This window comes from Mauremys reevesii, unplaced genomic scaffold, assembly GCF_016161935.1.
Source record: "Mauremys reevesii isolate NIE-2019 unplaced genomic scaffold, ASM1616193v1 Contig85, whole genome shotgun sequence".
In the NCBI taxonomy this organism is placed as follows: domain Eukaryota; kingdom Metazoa; phylum Chordata; order Testudines; family Geoemydidae; genus Mauremys; species Mauremys reevesii.
In genome coordinates this window covers 294,176-302,104 of record NW_024100901.1, presented here as the reverse complement: position 1 = coordinate 302,104, position 7,929 = coordinate 294,176, and the positions used below count along the sequence as shown (strand labels likewise).

At 52.0% G+C, this 7,929-nt stretch overlaps 2 non-coding genes across 2 annotated transcripts; both read left to right on the top strand.

Moving 5' to 3' along the window:
- Positions 1-791: 791 nt before the first annotated feature.
- Positions 792-873, top strand: TRNAS-UGA. Its single transcript has one exon. It is a non-coding gene; the product is annotated as a tRNA-Ser (tRNA).
- Positions 874-7,023: 6,150 nt separating this feature from the next.
- On the top strand, positions 7,024-7,096 carry TRNAK-UUU. The gene has a single exon. It is a non-coding gene; the product is annotated as a tRNA-Lys (tRNA).
- Positions 7,097-7,929: the final 833 nt, after the last annotated feature.

Below are 7,929 nucleotides of genomic sequence, written 5' to 3'. Positions count from 1 at the left end.
CTCTGCCTGCAGAGCTGAGGACAGACAGGTCTGAGGAGTGTGTCTGCCTCACGTGTCTCCCCGCCCCCCACCCACATGGGTCCTGCCTGCTCAGCACAGCCCATAGCCCCACTGCGCTGCCCTCCAGGCTCCAGGGCTGGAGCAGCCTCCATGCTGCGCTCCCGGCCATGGCCATGGCCCGTGTGCAAACCTGGGAGGGAGGAGGATGCTGCCTGCTTGGGGAAGAGGCAGGGCCAGGGCGTGTATTTGGGGTGGTATCCAATGGGGATGTGTGGGGGTGGGGATGGGGGCAGGGCCAGGGCGGGGATTTGGGGAGGGATCCAATGGGGCAGTGAGGGGTGGGGCTGGGGGCAGGGCCAGGGTGAGGATTTGGGGAGGATCCAATGGGGAAGGAGGGGCGGGGCGGGGGTGAGTGTCCCTCCAGGATCTGCCTGTGTGCCAGAGCAGAGGGCAAAATTATTTGTTTGTCCAGTGTCCCGACCAAACATCAGTCGGGACGTGGGACAAACAAGCAAATATCGGGACAGTCCCGATACAATCAGGACGTCTGGTCACCCTACATCAGGCTCCAAGTTGAGAATCATTTCCCCTTCCCGCTCTGTGGGAGGGGAGACTTTTAAATGCGCTCTCTGTGCGACTGCACGTGGCTAAGCAAAGAGAACAAACCCCCAATCCCACCTGTGCTTTGGGGGCCAGGTTTGTGGTGGGAATTCTGTAGTTAGATAACTTCACACCTGGGCATTGGGATTCTTTACCAGTTTCTCTGGCATTGGAGCAGTTTTAGGCTCAGAGCTGTGATGGCCGAGTGGTTAAGGCGTTGGAGTTGAAATCCAATAGGGTTCCCCTGCGCAGGTTCAAATCCTGCTCACAGCGAGGTCTGTGTTTTAGCCAGTCCCTCACCCGGGCAATACTTCTGTCCAACCCCCTGAGACACTCTCAATTCTCTCCCCACCCCAAGGAAATCCTGTTCTGCTCCTTTCATAGAGATCCCTGGGACACCCTCTCACCCTGTGTCCCTGAGGGGTCAGGCAAACTCTCAGCACCTGAAGCCTCTGCCACTCACCTGGTGCCCCATAGATTAGCCCTGGTTCTGGCTCCTCTCTCTAGCTTGTGAAAGGAGCTGAGTCAGCGACTCCATGGGAGCTACGGGGCTGCAGAACCAGCAGAGAAAAAATAGGTGCTCAGCGCCCACTGGCAGCCAGCTCCCGCCCCCCACTACAGGCCTTGCTGACAAGCTCCTCCTCTTCCCCTTCAGCCCCTCCCACCTGCCAGTGATCAGCTGTTCAGTGGGGTGCAGGAGGCACTGGGTGGGGAGGGGGAGGAGAAGGGACAGTAAAAGGTGGGGGAGGGAGAGGAATGGGGCTGGAAGGTGCAGGCCAGGAAGAGATGGGACAGGGGTGGGGGCTTGGGGGAAGGGGTGGAGTGAGTGCAGGGCCTGGTACAGAAAGGGGGGGGGGATTTGTCCTGGGCCCTGCACCCCTCTAGGTCCGGCCCTGCAGGGAAGCACCAACTCTCACAGTGACAATACAACTGACCAGCATTGCGGGGGAGGCTGAGGGAGATCCGCACTCACCAGGTCTCTTCTCTCCCCCACGGTGAGCCAGACACTGCTCTCTCCTGGCTCTCACTCTAGCAGCTGGACGCCAAGGAGCCATTTCCCCTCAGGAAGTGCATCGAGTGCCCCTGTGGTGCTGGGGGGCTGGCGCTGCTGCTGCCTGTGGGGCTGGCAGGGGGGCTGATGTCTGCACAGACTCTCAGCTGCCAGGCCAGAGGGGGCACTTGGGACCTTACCAGACTGGCTCAGTGAAGACGGGGAGTTGACAGAGCAATACAGATGCTCTCCAGAGCATGGAGCAGCAGCCGCCCATGCAGCCAGGCAATGAGCATTTCCCACAGCCTGGAGCCGAGGGGGAGGCGGCAGCTGCTGTTCCAGCTCCTCGGGGACAGGCCCTGTCAGCCAACAGCCACTTCTTACTCCCCACAGCTAAGGGCGCCGGGTTCCTCCGGTGGGGGTGTGGAGCAGCCGTTCGTTTTCCTGTCCTTTTTGTGTGCAACTGCTGACAAAAACATCGCAGATAGAGAAGCAACAGGCCAAACAGCTGTCGCTCAGCTGGCTTGCATCCGAAGAAGTGGGTATTCACCCATGAAAGCTCATGCTGCAAAACATCTGTTAGTCTATAAGGTACCACAGGATTCTTTGCTTCTACAGAACCAGACTAACACGGCTACCCCTCTGATAGCTGGGAGAGCGTTAGACTGAAGATCTAAAGGTCCCTGGTTCAACCCCAGGCTAAGGCAGGTCCTTTTATCCCCTTTGTGCAGGAGGTGGTTTGTTCTCTGGGAGCACAGCCAGAGGTGGCAGGCTTGTATAACCTTTTGGTGGTGCCTCCCCCCCCCCCGCGCCCGCCCTGTAAGCCAATATAAAATGAAGCTACAGCACGTTGGCACCACAAGATTACAAGGGTCAATTAAAAGTGGAAAGTCAGAAGCAGCACTTGCCTGCTTCAATAGACGGTATTATATTTTGCTGCACAGACTGAGAGGCAAGGAAACAGAGGGGCAGTCAGTGCTCAGGGAGGAGAGAGGTCAGTGATTCACACCCAACAGGGGACACTGTCTTTTTGAGGTGAGTGCAGCTGGCTTGGGACGGTGCTGACGATGGATAGAAAAGAGTCTGGAGTCAATGACAGACGAGACCACAGAAGGGGAAGGGGAATGGCAGCCCCACAGAAGGTCCTGGGTGCTCAGATGCCCCAGTTATTGCACCCTGGCCTGTCGTAGAGAGAGAAAAGACCCAGCGGGACCCAGCCCCCCTACAGTGATCCCATGGACAAGAACCTGGCTGGGAGTGGGGTGAAGGTTCCCTCTGGGCAAAGGGGAGCTGAAATCCCTCAGTGTCCTGGAGTTTAAGCAATAGAAGCTTCAAACCCTGCACGGGTGTGGGCTGAGGTGCATCAGCAGAAGGTTGGGCTGGACGGGGCGGCAGGTTTGTACAATTTTTGGTGGTGCCCAGAATGGGACCAAGTCCTGCCCCCCCCCCCACACCTGCCTAAGGCTCTGGGAGGGAGTTTGGGTGTGGGAGGGAGAGGGGCTGGGCTCTGGGAGAGTTTGGGTGCAGGGTCTGGGCTCAGTAGGGGATTGTGCTGCAGGAGGGTGTGCAGGGGGCAAGCTCTTGGAGGGAGTTTGGGTGCAGGTGTGGGGTCTGGGTTGGGGGTGCAGGAGAGGGTGAGGGGTGCAGCATTTACCTCGGGCATCTCCCAAAAGCAACCTGCACCCTCCTCTGGCAGCAGCCCCTGCCGGGAGGGCCAGGGGTGTCTCTGTGCATGGCTGCCCGCAGACTTCACCCCCGCAGCTCCCATTGCCACAGCTGGCAGAGTTGGCACTCAGGGCGGGGCAGCGTATGGAGACCTCCCCCACACCAGGGAGGTGCCAGCCGTTTCCGGGAGTGACGTGCCACATGGAGTGAGGGCGGGCAGGAAACTGCCTTAGTCCCCTTGTGCTGCTGGCGGTGGTGGCGGGGGTCCCCGGGCCCTTTTAAATTGCCCAAGGGTGGCAGGCAGCACTGAGGGGGACACTCCCAAGGGCCTAACGTTGCTTTGCACAATGATAAATCTTGGAACAGGACAGAAATGAAATGGCAGCAGAACCTAAGGAATTAAAAGCCTCCGGATTCTTGTGTGTGCACTGACTCCAAACGGAAACTGTAATTTGACTTGCTTTGTGTCTGTGGCTGGTAAAATATCAAGCAAAGCCATTCCAGTGATTGTGACCCTGGGATTGAGGAGGCTTTGGTCTTATTAAAATGTAACTAGAATGTTACACTTGTGTTTTTAAAGGTGGCTTCCCCAAGCAATCCCAAGTTGTTCTTCCCACAGCTGGCTGATGGGGGGCAGCAGGGGATCTCCCCAATCTGGGGGAATCTCTCTGGGCCCCACTGTTAATTCTCCATCCTTTCTCCCCCTAACCATACCCACCCCTCCCCCCATTATCAATGTTTTGGAGCAACCCCTCCCTCCCTCCCTCCCTTTATGGGATACAGACTCTGTGACAGAGACTGACTGGGGCTCCTCTCTGCACGGCCCCAATGGGGAAGGAAAGAGACTGGAGGGAGGGGGAGAAGACGAGCAGAAGGAGTCAAATGGGGCTAACCCAAAACAGAGGAGATTTTCTTTCTGTCAAAATGTCCTGGAGTCTCATGGCTGAAAAGCCGCATCATGAGTTAGGTTTGATGCATCAGCCTTTCAATTACCAGGCAAAGGTGTGAATCACAGAGACTGATAACTGCCTGCTTCCCAGCTTTGCCAAAGAAGCACCTGCACTGGTGCCACTGGTGAGCGCAGAGGGGGCTACTGCTGGGGTTATGAATTCAAGCCTTATTTGGAGCACTGGTTTTTATTACCTGTGTAGTTTCCCCAACTTGCTTTGCTTAATTTGCATGGAAAGTGCCCTACTAGGAAAAAGAACAGGAGTACTTGTGGCACCTTAAAGACTAACAAATTTATTTTAGCATGAGCTTTCGTGAGCTAAAGCTCACTTCTTTGGATGCATAGAATGGAACACACAGACAGGAGATATTTATACATACAGAGAACATGAAAAGGTGGAAGTATGCATACCAACAGGCAGAGTCTAATCAATTGAGATGAGCTATCGTTAGCAGGAGGAAAAAAAACTTTTTGAAGTGATAATTAAGATGGCCCATAGAAGGTGTGAGGAGAACTTAACATAGGGAAATAGATTCAATTGGTGTAATGACCCAACCATTCCCAGTCTTTGTTTAGACCACAGTTAATAGTATCTAGTTTGCATATTAATTCAAGTTCAGCAGTCTCTCTTTGGAGTCTGTTTTTGAAGTTTTTTTGTTGCAAAATTGCCACCTTCAAGTCTGTCACTGAGTGGTTAGAGAGGTTGAAGTGTTCTCCCACTGGTTTTTGAATGTTATGATTCCTGATGTCAGATTTGTGTCCATTTATTCTTTTGCGTAGAGACTGTCCGGTTTGGCCAATGTACATGGCAGAGGGGCATTGCTGGCACATGATGGCATATATCACGTTGGTAGATGTGCAGGTGTACGAGCCCCTGATGGTGTGTCTGATGTGATTAGGTCCTGTGATGGTGTCACTTGAATGGATATGTGGACAGAGCTGGCATCGGGCTTTATTGCAAGGATAGGTTCCTGGGTTAGTGTTTATGTTGTATGGTGTGCGGTTGCTGGTGAGTATTTGCTTCAGGTTGGAAAAGGAAAAGTAAGAAAAGGAAAAGGAGAGTAAGTTCTAAAAGGTGGCAGTAGGTGCATAGCTTGGAAACATCCCCCCTGTGCTGCCATTAGTTCCAGTAGATTGTTCACTGGCAGCCTGAATTGATTTCTTTGCTGCTGTGAAAGCTGCCATGAAAAGTCTCTGGTCACCAGAGCTCCTGCTTCTTCCAGCACATTTCTGGCTCCTTCCTGCCCCAGTCATGGCTGTAGGAGGGTCCTATATACACTGAGCCTCAAACTTTTCCAAGCCTTTTTAGCGCAGTTGGCAGCGTGTCAGTTGCATAATCTAAAGGTCCTGAGTTCAAGCCTCAGAGAAGGCAGTGGGTTTAGCTCCCTGCTTCAGATTTTCTACAGGAAATCAGAGAAAAGAAACTATAGGAGAGTGGTTTCTAGACACCCTCCCACCCATCTCACACACACACACAGACTTTTCTAAGGCATTAACTTTTCCTTCTCTGTGCAGTTTGTATTCTCCATAGAGCAAAATAAAACACAAACATGCAAGTCCAAGCCTAATACAGTATGAAACTCAATACAGATCAAATCTCACCCTCAGAGATCTTCCAATAAGCTTCTTTCGCAGACTAGACTTATTTCTTGTCTGGGCCCAATCTTTTCACCTAGTACAGTCCTTGTTCCAGCTCAGGTGGTAGCTAGGGGATGTCTCATGACTGCAGCCACCTTTCTTCTGTTCCACCCCCTTATATAGCTTTGGTACAAGGCAGGAATCTTTGTCTCTCTCCTGGGGAAAAGCCCCAGGTTTAAGATGGATTCCTGTACCAGGTGACATGGTCACATGTCCTGTGAGACCCCCAAGCCTTCATTCTTCCTGGCCTGACTCACAGATGGTGCAGGACAGAGCCATCTCCAGTCAATTGTCCTGGTTAATGGGAGCCATCAAGAGTCCAAACCACTGTTAATGGCCCACACTTTGCATCATTACAACAGGACCTCAGAGTTATAGTTCATATTTCTAGTTTCAGATACAAGAATGATCGAGTCATACAAATAGGATGAACACACACAATAGATAATAAGCTTTGTAATGATACTGTACAAGAGATCTTTTGCATGAAGCATGTTCCAGTTACATTATATTCACAGGTTTCAGAGTAGCAGCTGTGTTAGTCTGTATCCGCAAAAAGAACAGGAGTACTTGTGGCACCTTAGAGAATAACAAATTTATTTTAGCATAAGCTTTCATGGGCTACAGCTCACTTCTTCGGATGCATCTAAAGTGAGCTGTAGCCCATGAAAGCTTATGCTGAAATAAATTTGTTAGTCTCTAAGGTGCCATAAGTACTCCTATTATATTCACACTCATTAGCATAGTTTCATAAAATCATCAACATCACAGCAGGGAAAGGGTTTTACTGTGGCACCTGGGAGCAGTTGAGTTTCATGTTCAGGCTGTGGTATGAGTTCCTCCAGGTTTCTCGTAAGCACACAGGGACCTTAGCAGGTGCTCTTGATACAGGAATGGCCCTGACAAGATAAAGTGATGGGGATTGCATTGTCCTTTTTTAGTTTTTTATTTCCAATGACATTTCTGTTTGTGATTTCGTTTTGCTTTGTATAACTGTGTTTTCTCCTGGATTTGATATTTAACTAAAAAAAGAATAAGGCCTCAGGGCGCTGGATGGAGGAGCAGGCTGGGGCTAGGACTGCTAAGAGAGCGAGAGTAGCAGGTTTTCTGTATTGTTTCCTGCCCACATTTTCATGACTAGTTTCTCTTCTGCATGAAATTTGTTTTTGTTTATATGTGAGCCTGACTAGCTCAGTTGGTAGAGCATCAGACTTTTAATCTGAGGGTCCAGGGTTCAAGTCCCTGGTCAGGTGAAGAAGGAACCCTTCCCCTCAAAATGGAAGAAAGTGTCTCTCCAGGATGTTATTTGGCATCACCTTTTTTTCCCCAGGACTTGGCTTTTCACTAGGAAGGGCCATGTACTGCCTGGGACTGAAGGGGCAACTTCCTCACATGCCCACTGGCCTCTCAGTCAGGATTAAGAAAGGCCTCTGGGAGCTGCAGCAAACTGCTGCATGACAACTTGGTGAGCAAATGCAGGGCTGCCTGCACAGGGTCATCCTCACCAGAGGTCTAGGGGTTCCCTATTGGTCCCATGGTGTAAGGGCCAGCACTCGGAACTTTGAATCCTGCAATCTGAGTTGAAGTCTCAGTGGGATCTGAGGACAATTCCTGTGCCACAAACCCTGCTGGGTCTTCCAAGGCTCTGTCTTGCTTTCTCAAAGGCCATGAAAGCCTGTCTTTTGCCCGCTAGCTGTTGTGACTTGAGCACAAGAGGGGATGTTTGATCCAGAAGCCTGGCCGTGACTGGAGTCCTGTAGGTAGGGATGCAAGCTCCATTTCCTGTGAGTCCTGAAGCTGGACTGCAGCCTGGCCTAGGAGGCAGCCCTATTGGTTGACCTACTGGCCCAAAGTCACTGGGCGGTGTTGTCTTTCCCCAGGAATGTTGAAGGGCCTAAGGGAGGACGCTCAATACCCCCGCCATCAGTCAGGGCGGAAGAGAAGGGCTGCAAGAGTGGGCAGGTTGATGAGCTGGGCCTTCTAGCATTCGGTTGGGGATGACGTGGGGAACACGAACTGGGAGAAATGGTTGCTGGCCTGTGAGGAATGACTCAGCCAGTGATGTAGGTGGACCTTGTCATTAGCC